Source organism: Suncus etruscus, chromosome 8 (genome assembly GCF_024139225.1).
Source record: "Suncus etruscus isolate mSunEtr1 chromosome 8, mSunEtr1.pri.cur, whole genome shotgun sequence".
Taxonomy (NCBI): Eukaryota; Metazoa; Chordata; class Mammalia; order Eulipotyphla; family Soricidae; genus Suncus; species Suncus etruscus.
The window spans coordinates 71,834,292-71,852,447 of NC_064855.1; the positions used below are offsets into that span (position 1 = coordinate 71,834,292).

The 18,156-nt window shown below is 41.0% G+C and overlaps 1 pseudogene; it reads left to right on the plus strand.

Moving 5' to 3' along the window:
• Positions 1-666: 666 nt before the first annotated feature.
• Positions 667-18,156, plus strand: part of LOC126015968 (V-type proton ATPase subunit e 1-like) — a 55,081-nt pseudogene continuing 37,591 nt past the window's right edge.

The window sequence follows — 18,156 nt, forward strand, 5'->3', positions numbered from 1 at the left end:
CGGCAGAAGAAACCACATTTGTTTATGAAATCTGCTGTTTAATAGGACCATCCAAGTCACATTTCAGCCTTTAGTCATAATACTTTTAATGAGGTCCACACTGGGCTGCTTCTATGTGAAAATCATGTGAGGGGGGGACAAGACAATGGGAGAAAGCTTCTAACTGCAGGAGAGAGGACAAGACTGGGTTCTGGTCAGCATCTGTCTCCTTTGTGGAGTAAACAGATGTCTCTCTGCGGGCATCTCTATCCTCTCACTTTGCTCAAGATGCTGTTAAACCTCCTTACCTACTCAAAAAGTCTCTTGTGGATCTCAGAGAAGCCCTTCCCATTTCTCTGCTTTCCTGATTTCTGATGCAGAATTCAGTGCCCAGATTGTTATTGTTTGTTTGTTTCTGGGTCACACCCAACAGTGCTCCAGGATTACTCCTGGCAGGCTCGAGGACCACATGGGATGCCGGGATCAAACCTGGGTTGACTTCATGCAAGGCAAAAGCCCTACTCACTGTGCTATTGCTCCAGCGCCTCTTAAATCTTTCATGATACTAATATACTATGGGTTGTATCACATTTTGGGGATTTTCAAAGCTTATAAATGTCTAAGTCCTCCATGTCCAAAACACATAGGAGGGGCTGAAGCAGGCCTATAGAGAGCAGACCTACAGGTATGGCCTTGATCTTTTTGATGGTTGTTATTGAAGAACAGGTGAGAAGAAGAAGGTGATGGAGACATATGGACCAGTTATTAAGTGCTTAGGATTTGAGCTCAAATCTGTCCTATTTCTTATTACTATATGACCTTGAGCCAGCTTTCTAACCTGTCAAAACTTAGACTTTTCTGTGACATGAAGGCAGCCATCATTTCCATAGCCGGCATTAGGATGGATCAATTCTGTCAACTAGAAATAAAGCTGGATGTACGGGCTACTTAGTAGTTGCAATTTTTTGTTAGTAATTTTGAAAATAAAGGTTCTGAAACTCTGGAAAATCACCGTGTTTCTGACTGGGGTCAGACACACATCACTGGCAATTGGAGAGCCAGTTCTGCATCTTTCCTGTTTCTTCTCTGTCCTTGCTGTCTTTCTCAGTGCCTAAATAGTGGGCAGATTTTCCACCTTTCAGCAATTCCAAAATAGTCTGCAAAGATATAAAAAGCAAGTGAAGAGCCTGCAGAAACACAGGTGCAGTTTGGGGTCCCTTTGCCAAAAGTGCAGTATTTCTTCAAAGCCCTTAAATGTCACCTCTCCTGGCCTGCCTGGGTTGGCTACGCCCCCACGATTGCCTCAGCAGCCCAAGGGTGACATGGCCTGAACCATCTGATTCTGAAAGTGGGATTCACCTTGACTTTCGTCTTTTATAGAAGATGACAACACAGACAACACAGATGAGGCCTTGAGAAGCACCACACAGAGTTCCTACCCTGGGCATCTCTCTCCCCCCTCACGTTTTGACCTCCATTGATCAGCCATGAAACATAAAATCAACAGAGCTCTGCTTTCCAGTTCATGCAGAAAAATCAACATTGACCAGGCGTCAGCCGAGCTCCTGGAAATACACAGTCAAAACTGGGAGTGTCTACAGGCTCGCCTCTCAGATCCTCTTAAGCCTGCTTTTTGTCCTGGTCCTGGTTGACAGCTGTGGAGCAGGATGAAATCCTGCTGCTAAGAACTAAGTAGGAGAAGTGCTTGTCGTGGTCTCTGCGCAGAGGGGCTTCTGGCGAGGCGGTGACTGACAGTCTGAACAAGCACTTAGAGGCATATGCTACCCACAGCCTGACCTTCCACAGCTGAGCTTGGTGTTCTGGGGCCAGCGTGCTGCCACGTTACCCCACTAAGGTTAAAATATTGTTCAGTTGATTGATGATGAGGCTGTGATCATGTTCCGCTCCTGCTGACATAATTTTTGATTGTGCTCCAAGTCCTACGGGAGCAAGCCCAAATTCCTTGCTCTGGCATGCCTGGCTGGTCACAATCCAACCCCAATTTACCTTCCCAGTTGTATCTCTTATTACCAGGCTCCATGAGTTCCCTCATGCAGACAAGCTGCACAGCTCCTAGAATCTATCCTCTGCTGTCCCATTCTGTGTGATTGGTTATGTTCTTCCTTCACCAGGGAAGCTCCTTTTCCTAACCATTTTTGTCTCTCTTCAGGCCACAAGTAGGAAAAACTGTGGACTGGATGGCTTCAACAATAGACATTTACTTTGTGCAGCTTTGGGGGCAGAGGAAGGTTCAAGAGCAAGACAGTAAGTTTCAGTTTTTGGTACTGGTCCTGTTCTGGACTGGCAGATGGGTCCTTGCTTGCTGCATCATCATATGATGGAGAAAGGAGCTTTGGTCTCAGCTTGGTTTTCTAATACACTAACGCCATAATGGCAGCCTTACTCTCATCAACTCTTCTCAGCCTGCCAATGACTAGCATCCTACCTCCAAATATGATCCTGCTTTAGGGTAGTGCTTGGTTAGGGGGATTTGGGCAAACGTTCAGTCCACTGCAATCTGCTTTTTTTCTAAAACTCCTCCATGAGTACCCTGTTTTTATCTGCTGTGATTTTTTCCTTCTTCTCAAGTCTCTGCATGCATCCATGCTAGGGCACTTATACCTTCCTCTGTGTTTTGTGTTTTCACATACCTTTTTCTTTCTTTAATAGAGTCTGAGCTCCTTTGGGGTAAAGGCTCTATCTTTTTTGTTTCATGAGTCACTAATTTGGTCACCAACTTTAAACTTGGTCCCTAGTAATCATAGGATGTGCTTACCAAGAGCCTGTTATTAAACACTCAACACTTCTTTTTACAGAAGAGCCTGAATTATTTGAGGCAGAATTTATGACAAGTGCATTGGTAAAGTTGCACTTCATTGTAACTGTCTATGGCTTACTGGTTGTTAAGTATTTTTGGTTTGTTTGTTTTTGAACCATACCTGGTGGTATTACAGTTTACTTCTGGCTCTGCTCTGAAGGATCACTCATGATGTACTTGAGATACATATGTGCTGGGATTCAAACCCTGGTTAGCTGTGTGCAAAGCAAATATTCTAATCATTGTACAATTACTTGAGCTCCTGGCTATTAAATACTTAAAATATTACCTCCTCAATGAGGAAGGTAAGTTTTCCAGACTTTTTTTTTCAGGGGGTGGATTTTATATCCCTATTCCATATAAGTGAGGAATCTTGTGGTTTTGTTCATACATAGGTATGCACCTTACACTTATAAGGACATGATTTAGCCAGACTCATTACAATAATCTATTCAAAGGTCTGGGGAGATATCAAAGAGGGCTGTAGTATCTGATGCTATGCACAAAGTTCCAAATTTGGTCTCATACCTTATAACACATACTTTGCAACCTTCACAGACTACTGAATCAAAAGTATCTTCAGTGATGTGGAGGTCTTCTTCTAAAATCTGCTCTTATCTTCTGTTAAATCTTTTATTGTTAATATGAAAAGAAGAGTCATTTAACATCTTGTTGGTAGAATGATTCTAATTCTTTCCCTGGACTGTTGAACCTAATTTTGTTGTACCCTGAGTCCAAAAACTCAAGAAAATCCACACTTCTTAGAGGAGAACCTCATTGTTATCTAAAATTTTCCTAGAAATTGGATTTTAAGTGCATGTGAAGGATGACTACAATGATCACCTTTACCTTATCATTGCCAAAAAGGAGAGCAAATATCTCTTATTAAAATGGAAAAGTAAATTTGATTTTTATTTCTTTTTTCGGTTTTGGGACACACCTGGCTCAGGTGTGCTCAGGAATCACTCTTGGCAGGCCCGAAGGATCATACTGGTTGCTAGGGCTTGAACCTGGGTCAGCGACATGCAAAAGCAAATGCTCTGCCTTCTGTACTATCACTTCAGCCCCAGTGAACATCCATTATTAATTTTATTTACAGCATCAATTTTATATTCTCATAAGCATACATGAGACCCAGAAAGCACAGGTGCCTTGGATATTTTATCTTTTATTAACTGTCAATACTGATCACTTCTGTGTTGTTCCTCTATAGCAAAACAACTAATCAAAAAAGAAGACTCTGTGGCCGCCCACAAAGGTCTCTCTGTTTAAGGAATTACAAATTCTGCATTCTCTCTGACATTGTGATGGGTGTTTCTCCAGCATCACTCTTCGTTCACTTCATTGCAGAGGGAGAGAGATAGCTGCCTACACATTTAGATGATAAATATTTTTTGCCCTTCATGAATCATCACCAAATGTCAGGAGTGAACCTGTAGGTTATCCTGACTATTGATTCTCCTGTACCACTAAAAACAACTGTAGTATAAGAGCAACAGAGATCATCATGAGCTAAATTTAAGTGACAAGTTATATTACTAGGCCTCCTGCTCAAAAACACCAAGTACCAGAAGACTGAGCAGAATTTTTAGTGACAAACCACCACTTTCTGACACATGAAGGAGAGAACAAGGAGCCATGTGGCCTCCTGAGCATGGGTCTTGGTACCTTCTACCTCCTCTTCCTTGCCCCAAAGCTGTGCTTTTCATGTTCATTTCTATGCTAACAAGGCAGACCTGTCCTGGTATGTATTCTGAAGAGGCTCTTTCATGCGCAGGGCCTGGGGAGCTCTTGCATAGTTAGATCTACTCTAACAGCAGGTTGCCATCAAAAATTTCTATAATAGGATTAAAATAAAAGAGAAATACACTTGCTGTGGAATGGCAATGCTTATATAACATGTTTCAAGTGCTTGGTGGGAAGGTGCAATGCAAACAGAGCATGAGGCCCTGCTGGGTGGGTATGTCAGGTTTTTTTCATCACCAACAGGGATGTTTGGCGCCTGGAGGGTGTCAGAAGCTGGAGAGCAAGGCTCTGGGACTGCGCCTTCTCACTGTCAGAATTGCTTCTAGAAAACTGTGCCCTCTGGCACATTCCCTTAACCTAAGAGGTGAGCATGGGGAAGTGTGGAGATCTAGCTGCCTTGTTTGCTTTTCAGATCTTGTTATCCTGAACCCCAAGTGCTTAAAAGATGCTTAGTTACTATGAGTGGCATGAAAGAAGCCGCACTGTGAGACTGTTCTCAAGGCAGCATCGCCTGCCGAAGTTTTTAGTCACCTCTCTCATCTCTAAAGAGACTTCGCCAGCTAGTGATTTCCTAGTCTAGAGCAGAATATCTACAGAAATTAGAGCAAGGCCTGCCCCTGGTCTCTCTTCAGCCTTGCCGGGCATGATTTGGAGCAGAGATACTAGTCAAATCCTTGCTCAAAGATGTCAGTGGGTAAAAATGCTTTGGGATGCTGCTCACCATGAAACTCTGAAGGTCTAATTTGCTTGGCCTCTAAAGAGGCCTGACAGTGTTTTCATTTGGGAAAGCGGGGGCATGGAGAGATTTTGAGACTGTGCTCAAGCTGGAGAAGAAAACAAAGAGTTGGAATAAGCCACTTGAACCAATGGCCTGAAGCTCTCCGCATCAGTGTCACATCTTGGGTCACAGAAGGAGACTTCAGTGGCACATTCATTTCTGGCTTCTGAAAAAGGGGTAATCAGGGTGATTCTGTGCTTGCAGTCATCAAAACTTACACTGGCCTTGTCCTTATGAGCCTTATTTTGCCACTTTACTGTTAGATACCACTAAATTTGGTGAGTGGATCTACCTATAAGCTTTTAGTCTGTCTTGGCACCTTTTCTTTTCTGGATTCTGGTTATTCCCCAACTCAGGAAAGAGCCCTTTTCCTCCTTTCTTACCATTTATACCTGCACACTGTCTCATTTCTGGCCTTTGGTTCACTGGTGGGTTTTGTAAATAGTTTGCAGGATATTTGAGACTAAGTTTTCTTGGGACTCTCACCACTGTCACAAATGGTCTGGCAGTGACTTCTCTTTCCATTATTCCAGCTCCTGCCTGGGACTTCCTGCTTCAAGGAATAATAGCACTTCAAAATGCTATTATGCCTAATGTTCCATTGTCTACACCATTGTAAGCATCCATACCTAGGAATGATATGACTTTCTGTTGTCCTCCAAGTTCAGGGCCCAGGTCACCCTTTGTGTTTTCCTTAACAGTACTTGGCCTTTGAGTGGAATTCTGTTGTCTGCTAGAACATTAACTATTAAACCCTCCACCAGCCCTGCTTATCTAAAGAACAAAGAGATATTCTTTGCTCATGATAGTATTCAAGAGGTCCTTTACCTTGGTGTCCAGACAATTTTTTGTCTTACTTCCAGTTTCTCTCAATGTATATGTCTCTGTTTATTTGGTTTATAGCAAACTTCCTGCAAGTGTCTTCTGTATACTTACACTATGTTTGTACTCAACTGAGTCAGTACACTCAGTCCTCATAATTTGGTAATCATCATATCCATCATTTGTTCAAAAAACATCTAGTAAACACCTACTATGAGCCTAGCAGTATTCTGAACTGGAGATGAACTAGTGAACAGAATCCTTAAATATTCAGGCCCTTAGAAAGTCTTGGTTTATCTGAAATCAGTAAAGTGTTGGTGAGCCTAGAAATAATGGCTCAGTGGCAGAGCACACACCTCTTATACAGGGGACCTGGTTTGAACCCAGCATAAGAAAAAAATCATAACAGAACAAAAATATCTTAAGTACAGGATGGGATCTGGTGCTTTGGTGATGAGTGGGATGAGGCTTGCACATATAGAGATGTTCTGAACTCCTGAATTTATATATTATAAAGTAATGGTCAATCAATAAAATTTTAGTTGGAAACAAACTATCACATTAGTCCCTTATCTGATCCAAGTTTTCTTTTTAGTGGCTCGTTGGATGTCCTATAAACCCACAAGTTCATCAGTGAAGAATCCAAGTTCATTGTAACTTTAAAGTGCCCTGATCCAAATTCCTCTCAAGATTTGGCATCATCTGTTCCTAGGTTGCTAACATGATCATTTTGTCCTTTTCTTTATCTGCAACAGAGTCTTTCTATTTTACATCAGATTTCTTTTTTAAATCCCCCTCGTTCGTCATGTCTTATCTTTTGGCCAAATAAAGGATCTCATCATCTCTCACTTGGACCATTGACAGGGCCTTTCTTGAGTGGATTTCCCATCTCCAGCTACTTCTCTCTGCTCTCCAGTTCTTGTCTATCATTCCTGTTAGAGCCAACCTCTTAAATGCCTTCTTGCCTAATGGAACTCTGCCAGCTTCCATGTCAAGACATTCAGTTCCCAGCTGAGGTAGATGACCAATTTTCTGCAACCCTAAGAATCATTACAAGGACTCAGCCACTCAGTTCTCTGAACCTGAATAGCCTCTGTGACCTTCTTGCCTATACACAGTTTCTTTGCCTGAGTTTCTACTATCCTTCCTTTTCTCATGCAGACAAAAATCCTTTCTAAGGAGACAGGAAATCTTATCTTGCACTAATGCTATCTCACTAATGCTGTGACATAGAATTATCAGGCCTATATGTTAGGGCCTATTATGGATCATATATGGATCTCACTACTATGTTCCTGTTCAGCAAACATACTTACAGATCTCCTAAGTTCCCTTCTTATTTTTGCTTAATTCTGAGCGGGCAGATGCTGTTGTGGTTTCAGAATATATTCATGTCTGTAGCTTGTGTCCTTGATGTCTTCTGTAGTGACTAATTTAGCCCCTCATCAGTGGCTAGAGTTGCATCCATGACTTAGTAAACAAAAATAAGTTTAAGCTTAATTTTATTTTATTGATTTTTAAATGTCATTTATTATGACATTTCATTATGACATACAAATGTAGGAGAACATTGAGCTTAGATATCAGAAAGTGAGAGCCATTTCAAGAATTCCAGTTGGTAAAAACTAATCATTGGAACTATTTATAAGGTGGTGCTGCTATAGCCCAAAGGCTATTTGTCATCTCACAGGCTTCCTCTCATTTCTTATTCTCAATTTCTTCTCCCACTTCTGATCAACCTGGGTGACTGTGGCAGACACCATTGAAGAGAGAGGGCAAAAATGGCCTTGTGGTGGTTCTGTGAGCAATCAGAACCTTACTAAGAATATCTCAGCCAGCAGCTTTACCGAAATCCTTTCCACTGCTTCCCAGACAACTCAGCTCAGGAATTGGGCCAGACCAGGCTTCTGCTGCTTGTATTGCCAAATATTAAAATGCTGTGAGGTTAGAGTATGGCTTCAGATGCAGCATTTCTTTATATGGCATTAGCAATTCCACCTCAACCTTTTTTCAAATTTCACTCCAGAAAAACAAGAAACAGAAACTGGGTTTGAATTCTTTGCTTGAAGGCAAGTCCCTTGTGGGAAACATCTCTGTGGCACTACCCCAGGCTGAAGCTCCATGTCTAGCCACAGGGGGCAAACCCATTATTCTCCTATTCAGCCACAAAGAGCATGGATACTTCTGCTCATGCTGTGGGTGAAACTAGAATTAAGAGAAATCCAGGCATATTTATGGCTTGAATAGATGGAACATGTGAAGGATGGGGATGAGGGTGCTCCCACCATGTCTTTCAAAGAAACCTTTAATTTTGATTTTCTGAAAACAAACAGACACATCACCTTATTTCAACTAGAAGTAGTTTTACAGCAGCTGAGAGCATTTTTCACATTTCTAACAACCTTTCACCATGTGCCTAGTTAAACTTACAGTTGAATTGACATTGGGGGGGGGGTAAATGGGCAAACCTGGCAATGGTCAGGGGTTGCTTCCAGTAGTAATTAGGAATTACTGGTGGTGGTGCTCAGAGTGGGGGGTGGGGACCATATGGGAAGCCTGGGATTGAACCTGAATCAGCTGTGTGCAAGGCAAACCATGCATTGATACTATTTCTCTGGCCTGAACTGATGGTTTGGCATTGGAGTGATTCCTCCACTTCCTACTCCATTCATCTTACCCACAGAGGTCTCTGGCAGCAGATTTCAGAATGTAGGAGAGATCGCAGTAAAATGACATCTTGGAAGCATCAAATAAAGGGGACTGGGCTCCTGGGGTGAGGGTGGGATTGTGAATCTGCTGTCAGCCAAGGGCCCCAGCACTCTTCACAATGGTTACTCATGGTTATAGGAGAAATTCCAGGAAGAGTCTAAATTGTAGAGCCTAGAGATGGTTAAAAATGCAAAAGAATCGATCGTATTTTCATTGCAGCATCAGGACTGAGTATCAGACAACCCAGTATGTTTTTTTTTTTTATCTATCCCTCACACAAAGGAGGCACATTGACTGAGAAATAGCTCGATTTCTTCATCTTTTTTCAGGTTACTATAAAGGATGAATTAAGTTACTGTGATCCTCATGTGGGCATTGTTCCATTTGTATTGCCATTGGAAGTAAAAAAAATTTTTTTTCATTCCAGTCTATATTAGTGGGAAGATATCCTTTTATTTTTCAGACTTATTTAATAAATGCTGACTTTTAGATTCAAATTTCAATGCTTTGCATAAGATCCAATTTTCTTTTAGTAATTGTAATTTAAGTAAATTGCTCCAAGTGACTATTGGCTTCTATATATATATAAAAAAAAAATCACATTATTTTTTCAGTTTTGGCTGAATGTGTAATCTTGGACATATGCACTAGATGGCAGTGTCGTTGCGTAACTGAAGACTGCCAGACCACTAGCTAATATAGGGCTCCTTTTTGCCACAGTCAACCTGGAAAATCCAGAAGGTGGCAGATTTTAGCTGTTTATAGAAAGACAAGGACATAGAACAATGTGATCTTTTAGAGAAATTATTTTTATTTATCTTTCCAGAAGAAGATTATGAGCTGAGTAGAATTATCTGTGATATTTAAAATATTTTAAAATGATTCACATTTCTGGAGTATGTAATACAAACTGAAGGGCTGGTGAAGTTTAGAGTGACAAAATCCAGGTGAAATTGACCTGGGATTGAGAACTCCATTATAGGAACAATTTCTTCGAGTTGGCGTCAGAGTGTTTGATTGATAACCTAAACCTGTCCAAACTTCGTGAGACATTCATGGCACAAGGAGAAGGAAATAGTGAGTGACACTGGAGAAAACAGCAGTGACCACTGTGGGCACAGACATTTATAATTTTCACCTCTTTTTCTAGCTCCTAGAGGACTTTCTGCAGACCTGTACTTTCAAGTTCAGTTCTTTTCAAAGTTAATGATTATCAGGGATCCTGGTCTTAGAAATGAAAGAGAGAGAGAGAGAGAGAGAGAGAGAGAGAGAGAGAGAGAGAGAGAGAGAGAGAGAGAGAGAGAGAGAGAGAGAGAGAGAGAGAGAGAGAGAATACAATTGCCAATACAATTGTCCAATTGAGAGAGTCTGTACATCCTAGGCAGCCAGCTGGCTATCTATCGGTGGCATTTGCCATGAACACGAAGTAGCATTCTTTTTGTGGTGGATACAGGCATAGTTTGGATTCATCACCTGGAATGTGTGCTGTATTATTCTGAAGGGATCCCTGTTTCATCCTTGCTTTTTCCCTAACTGTATGGAAAGATATGACCTTTACCTTCTGCATGAAATACATACTCAGGAGAAAATATTTGGTTGGCGATAGAGTGTCAGGACAGCAGGACAGAGGCTGGAAGATCTTTCTCAGTAACAGTTCTACAGGGTGCTCCAAAACGTCAAGAAACGGGTGTTCTGGAAGGCATCATTAATCCTATTTAAATATCCCAGAGAGAAGATTCTCTGGATTCATGTTAGTTTTATTTTCATCTGCATGTTCTAAAATGGCCTGGCGGCATCTCACAAACTGAGGAGCAGGCGAAGGGGAGAAAAGGAAAAAAAGAAAAAGAAATCGAGAAAAAAAAAGGTGAGGAAAAGCAGCTGTTGAGTGATATATAAGGTGAACACAAAATTCAATATCCAGGATGAGGACAAATATGTCTTGGACCCCAGATATATAGCTCTGAACTGATGGAGAAATGGGCAAGAAGAGAGATAATCTTTATCTCTGGTCCCAAGACTTTAAAAATACCTAAGGCTAAATCACCGGGAGAAAGAAGCAGGAAATGAAGCCTGCTGTGAACTGCCCTGGAGATTTTAGAGAGCAGCTCCCTCTGGGCAGTGGCCTTTCTTCTTTGCACGCCTCCCCTTTTTTAATCTGAGTTCCACCCTGAGTTCAGAGCCAGTCGATATATAAAATCTTCAGTAAAGTTCTTGAGTCCTATCTAAAATTCTGCTTTCCCCTTTTATTCAGGGAGAGTTGCTGGATTTTTACTTGGATTTACCAACTGAAATCAGTCTGAGAGGTAAAACACTAGGGGAGAGTTGACATTTCTTATGACTGCATGTGTTCCGGGGTGGGGGGCCGTGAGGACCATGGGAAAGCATTCTAACAATTCAACTTCTACTTCTAACAATTCAAATCCTGCTTGTATTTACTCGAGTTTATGTGTCTACTGACCTGAGTCTTCAGTTCCTTGTGTCTCAGTTGTCATTGTACCAAGCAGGCTTTTAATAGTTGGGAATTATGTGGAGGATGCTGAGAATGAATTTTGGAGTACAGAAGAAAGTGGCCTATTCTAGAGTACATGGGAGCCTGTGAGCTGTGACTACTTAGTCTTCCATTCTGGTGTCTGGGCTTGCTGCCTCACACAGAGGTCCTGTGATTGAAGAAGGAAAGAAGGACTCAGGCATGTTTGTTTAGCCACTACTTTATGAGGTGTGAAGTCCATTATCTGCATTGGTCGTAATCAATAGCCTCATCATAGCCAGATGAATCCATTGGAATTGATGTTTTGCAAGCTTCCCTGAATTGTTTCGAAAAGATTTCTATCATCGAATATGCTGTCTTAGTTAGCCTGTGGCTTTCACTAATATAGTGCTACTTCAGGGAAACACATTGGGGTAGTTTTGTTATCTTTGCACATGCTCCATTTTCAAAATATGCAGTTGTAAGCAGATAGAGGAAACTCTAGTGAATTACTTCCAGAATCGTGCACCCATAAAGAGCCAGCTTTTATAACCACTGTTATTATCTGAGGTCTGAGAACTTTCCCAAGGGCTCTGTAGAATGAACTTCCTTCAGAACTAGGGACTTAGGTTTGTGCTTGTATCACTAGAGAATAAGGTGTCAGCACCAGGTATATTTCTCCTTTCTAGGAACTTCAGAAAAGGACTTTCCTGGAGCTAGAGAAGTGGCACTAGAGGTAAGGCATCTGCCTTGCAAGCACTAGCCTAGGACGAACCACTGTTCGATCCCCCAGCAGCCTATGTAGTCCCCCCAAGCCAGGGATGATTTCTGAGCACATAGCCAGGAATAACCCTTGAGCATCAAATGGGTGTGTCCCCCCAAAGAAAAAAGGACTTTCCTGGTGTGTGTATGAATTTGCTTTTTTACTTTTGTCTTCTTTTTCAGTGTACTTATTCTTTGTGGGTAATAAAAAGCAGTTATATGGATAGCAGCCAAGGAGACTGTCCTTCTTCCATCTCCGAGTGGGTCAATCTTAGGCTGGCCTTCAAGATTTTGTTCTTCAGTTTCCTTGATGATCAGATGTGTATGATAATGCCTATTCTCTGGGATACCTCATGGTTCTATTAGATTTAAGGGCAAATTTTGATAAGAATAACTTCCTTGTTCCAGTGGGTCATTGTTAGGAAATATAGTTTTATTACTAATCATAAAAAAGAGGCAGAAATATCATTAGTTATATTCACCAGGAACATTTGGTTCCTTTTTTCTCCAGCTCAACATAGGGTAGAGATTAGATTCTGTAGCCCTGAACCCTGGGTGTCACTTTGAAGCTGACACTTTAAGAACAGGTCTCTCTGAATCTTTCTATTCTGTTTTCTTGCTGATGTGACTCCAAGAATTTTTGGAGATGGAACATTAGTCAACCTGAGTCCCTAAAGTGATTATGTGCAAAGCTCCACCTCTTCCACTTGTGGCACTCCATGTAGGGAGCCGAGTAGAAGAAAGACACTCCTTTCAAGCTTCTGAGATTTGGGGATTATTTGTCACTGCTGCAAAACCAATGCTTTGGATTGATGAATGGGAATTACATTGTGATTTATTTTCTGTAGGCTCAGAAGGTAATGATATGCTCCTACTTTACATCATGTGCTTTTTATTAATGCTTCAGACTTATTTCTCTCTCTGCGTTTGAATTATGAAATTCCCTCATTCTTTATGACAAGGGGAACTTTATTTTTTCTTCTCATATGAGTCCTGGCTTCCTGGCACACACTTATCCTCAACCTGCTGCCTCCTGTCCGTTCTTTAGGTACTGACTGAGACATCACTCCCACAGAGACATCTGCCTTCTAATTTTTGATTTCTTCTTTATGCTTTCAAGCCTCGTGCTCCAGTGTAATAATATTTTCTGATGTGTTTCTTCCTGTGAAATTTTCCTGCTTCTTTACTATTTGGTTTCATTGTACAGTGAAGAGTAAATGTGTCTTTCAGAAAGTAACTGAGTGATGAAGCAAGAGACATAGTGAATATTGAATCAGGATCTTTTTTCTATCTCTGCCTCTTTCAAAACTGGTCTTCCTTTTAATCACATTTACCAAAACAAAATTATTGGTGAGAGAAGGTGAGTACCAAGGGGTACCTTAGTGCCCCTGAGCAAGATGAGGTACCATCCTACCCTTAACTTACTACCTGCAGGTCTTAGTCATTGCAAGAACTTCATCACTGGAAGTGCATTCCTCTGTCTGGTAAAGCAAGTACCAGAGCCTCTGAGTTTCTGCTTCTCTCCCTTCTGATCTTAGACCTTTTGTCTGCAATGTGCCCCACTATTGATGATGCAGTTGTTATTATTGATAATAATTTGAGAGAAGACCACAAGATCAAAATGACCTTGTTCATCTGTCCCCATGATAGTGTCGAAAATGCAGGCTCGAGATGGAAAGAATTAATTAAGTTCTCTTTCCTCTTAGGAAAGATCTCACTCCATTTCCTCCTATCTACTGAGACAGCTCTCCACCAGTTGTTATTGTTCTGATTTTCCATTGCCTCACTTCTTGGTAGTGAAGTAACAAGGGTAAATGTTGTTAAACTTGACTAAGTTTTATAATATTATTGATGCCACCACTGCTTAAATAAGGAATGAATATTAACTAGCCACTTCTGACACTCTCTGAACTTACTACCTGAAGAATTTATAAGCACAATTTCACATAATATTTGCAACAGTGGTGGTAGAAATATATGAGAAATTAAGACTCAGCATGAAGTAACTTAGTAGTGTCACAAGCTAGAAGTGATTGATAGAGGTGAAGCTCAAATTATGGTCTTTTAATTCCTTTCTGAAGGCTTTGTATTCTATCCTGTAGATTAGGACACTTTTAAGTAATTATGTAATTTTAGAATCCAGTTAAATTAAGGGAAAATATTTCCTGTTTGTGGGGCTCTTATTTGACCCCTTTCATGTAAAACTGAACAAAGAATTACCTATTTTGCTTATTCTTAATTTCTACTCCCCAGCATTGCGTGAACCAGAAACTATCCCTGACTTTATGGATGATTCTTCTTAGCACCCCTTGAGAAGAAGAAATTTTCCTGGAGATTTGATTTTGGTTGGCCCAGAGGTAGCAAAGGGACTTTTAAAGAAGTTTTATGATACTTTGGTATTATCATTCTGGGGTGCTGAGACATAATGAAACAAGGAAAGCATTGGGAGCCAAGGTCATTATAAATATAATTCAGATTTTAAATTGCTATTTGTGGAAAAATATTCCTTTGGCCTGGTTGAACCAGGTTAAATCTCTACAGCAATTATATTTATAGGCAATTTCTTGGCCCTGTGCCTGCCTCGCCTGCGTGGACATAGTAAGCTTTTGAGTTAGTAGGCGGCAGGGCAGTACATAAAGACAGAATATTGTTATTGCTCTCATTAAAAGAGACCCTGATTTTTTTAAAAGCCTGCTCTAACAAGAGCCTTTGGAAAAACAAGAGACATTTCTGAATATCTGATAATTTAGATTGAGCAATTAGCAAAGTGATACAGTTAACAAAATTGTTCCTATCATTCATTAGGGCGGCTGTGTGGGAGGCAGCCTTCAACTAGGGAATGAGGCTATTAGAACCAAGTGCCACCATGCAGCCACGAATTAGCCCAAGTGAATTTTAGAAGCGATCATGTTTCATCTTTGAGGCTTAAAAAAGTTGAAACATTTTTTGGTGACATAATGCTATGTTGACATTAGTTCTCACAGAGGATATAATTGCTAGAGAAATAATGTCATTTCCACATTACTTTTTTAGAGACAAAAGTTGTGTTGCTGTCACTGCTGTATTTTAAGAGGAGCCAGAGTATGTTCTCCAGCTCCTTCTCTGCTGATTCAGGGCACAGGGTCTCATGATTCGGAGAGTTCATTGTATTTGGTTGAACCCAACTTTGAGGTTATGAGGAAAGAGTCAAACATCAAAACCTATTGACATGCAGATTTCCAAATGGTACTTTAGAGATTGGATTGAACACCATCATACAAAGTTTGAGGGCAAAACTCTAGGTTCTCCTGAGTCAGGGGACAGGGTGCAGGTTATCTGAAGAAAATTAAAAAACTAAAACAAAAACAAACAAACAAACAAAAAAAAACAAAAAAAAACCCTCTTTGCTTCACTTTTGCCATAGCCAAAAGGAGAAATAGGGGGTCAAAAGCTTGTCAAGATGAAATATCAGAAATTGAGAGAGCTCTGAAGTAAAGCATTTGGGGAAGCTTGGACAAAATATCAGGTGTTCAAGTGTGGGTATGAGCAGATGCATTTTTTGGATTTGGGACTGAGGGATGAGCAAAGAAGCATCTAATGTGAGCTCCTGGATTAATGGATTGTCTAAGGTACTGCAATAGTCAATAGGTCTTGGTCAATCCATTTGTGGAGGCAAGGCCTCAGTGTTAAAATTGTGGAACTGGTGTCAGGTCAGATGAGCAGCTGCCTGGGGCCAGCAGGTCAGTTCCCATCCAACTCAAATTTGAGGACTAGCCTCCAGCTTTGGGGAAGAGAGATAATACAACAGAGGGAGGTCTGGGTGATCAGGGTTAGGTCAGGCCAGAGGTAGCAACAGGTTTCTAGATATGAACTCAGAAATTAATATGACCTGCACCTGATGGAAGGAATTAATGAGGAAAGTTTATTTCATGGACAGAATCAGTGTGGGAGGGACTGAGAGCATGTTCGACTGTGGTTATTGAGAACCCAGAGCTTGTTGTAGATTTTGTATCCCCAAATGACTCAATTTGAAAGGAAATTTATTGGGAGCATAAGAGCTCCTGAGAGCTAACAGATGGAAGCCACCTCTTACCTGCCCTGCAGGGATAGATTTGCCAGAAAGGGGGTCTGCCAGAGATGGATCTTTTACAGAATGTCAGACTCCTGTGCACTGGGAAGATAGATGGGCAAAGGAACAGCTGCTGTCACTGGTCAGTAATAGTTCTTGCATATCCTGAAAAGTCCATCTTTTCCACGTTCCTGGGTCTTGCAGTTGATGGGGACACCCAGAAAATAGTTGTTAAAGACATTCATGTGCTGCATCTGAATTCAGAAGCAGCATATGAGTCTTTTACATTGCCAATGTCTTTAGATATTGCTCACAGCCTGAACACTCAGATTATTGTTTTTTAATATAAAAAATTCACTCAGAGGTTACCAGCCATATGCTCCACTTCTCCATGTAAACTTTGTAACTCTGAATAAATCCTGTTTTCACAATCTCTGTAGAGTGTGGTGTCTTCAGATGGAAAAGAACTGCTTTCAATTTTAGCTTTGCCATTCACTAAATGACATTGGTAAAAACAATTTCTTTAAGATATCACAGATTTCTTATCAATAAAATTGCCAGCAGAGCTGGAGAGAAAATATAGGGGCTAAACTTACAATTCAGTGATCCCAGATTGATCCCAAACACCATACAGTCCCCTCAACACTGCTAGTTTGGCCTGAGTAATCCCTGGCAGCACTACAGGGCCTTTAATTTGAGCTGCCAGCTGGGTTGACTATGAATTACTGGGAATGATCCGTAGGTTCCCAGAGCACTGGTTGGCAGCCTTCTTCCATCCTCCAACTTCTAGAGTTCTGGCATATTTGAGATAATGTAGCCAAGTGCCTGGCATAGGGCACCTGACTTGGAATTGGCATCTTCATGCACATAAGGGCTGTGTAAGGGTGCAGTTGACTTACATGTTGAAGTTGACAAGATTCAGTCATTTTACCTGGTCTTTTGCTCTTGATCAAAAATTATATGGACACTCTCGATGATAAATTTTGCATATATCTTCAGTATATTGGAACCTCTGCACCTTTATATTGCCACCACACATCTTTTGCCTTCTTTTCTGTTGAGGATTGTGGGGTAAGTGATAGCAGTGTGTGTGGATGGTGCAATGCACAGTGATAGAAGGAAAGGTTGAAAATCCTCAATATTCAAACACATGCTGGAAACACCAATGGCACTACATTTTCCCCATTTATACACTTTAAGGGAAAATACAGTGAACTGCTTAAGTTTGTTTGTGGTAATACGAAAGCTAGAGTCAGCTCAAAAGAAAATACTGGATTTCTTATTTTTCTAACAGCCAAAAAACAAAGATTCCAAGAATTCTCTTTTAGCTAATTTAGAAAACCTTGTAGTGAACAATGTTTTTGACAAAAGAGGGTTTTTTTGTCTTAATTTTTTTTCTTTGACAGGAAAGTGGCCAAGATTAGTCTTTCCAATCTTTTTAAAATTTTTAAAGATTTTTAGCCATATTTAGCAGTGCTCACGGCTTATACTTGGCTCTATCAATAGGGACTATGCCTGGTTGGTTGGGCTTGGGGACCATCTGGACTGCTGGGGATCAAACCTGGGTCAGTGGTCACCTTCTGTACTATTAATCTGTTTCTAACAACATGGTTCTAACAGCAATATATTATTGCCAGTTTGACCTCTTCTCCCTGGAAAGCAGTTGCTTCTGGTTCATCCCACCTTTGTTCTCCAAAGAAGGGCTCTTGTTTGGGAGATGTTGGGGGCAAATGAAGGATGAAATGAAAAATTCACACAAGGGATCTGAGTGTGTACATGAATCTCAGGAGACTTGATAGAAGAGGTTGGGACTAGGTTTGCTAGGTTGGAGGCATGGCTGTGCCTACTTCCTGCTTAGCAGAACTGGTCTGTGTCTGACAAAAATCAGAGGGAGCAGTAAAGGGAGAAATTATAGTGACTTTTACTCACAGCCTATGCCAAGTGATAACCCTCACAGGTATGCTAGGTGAAGGAGGCAAAGTGAGGTCTGATAGAAGGAACTTACCATGGGCCTGATACTTGAAGAA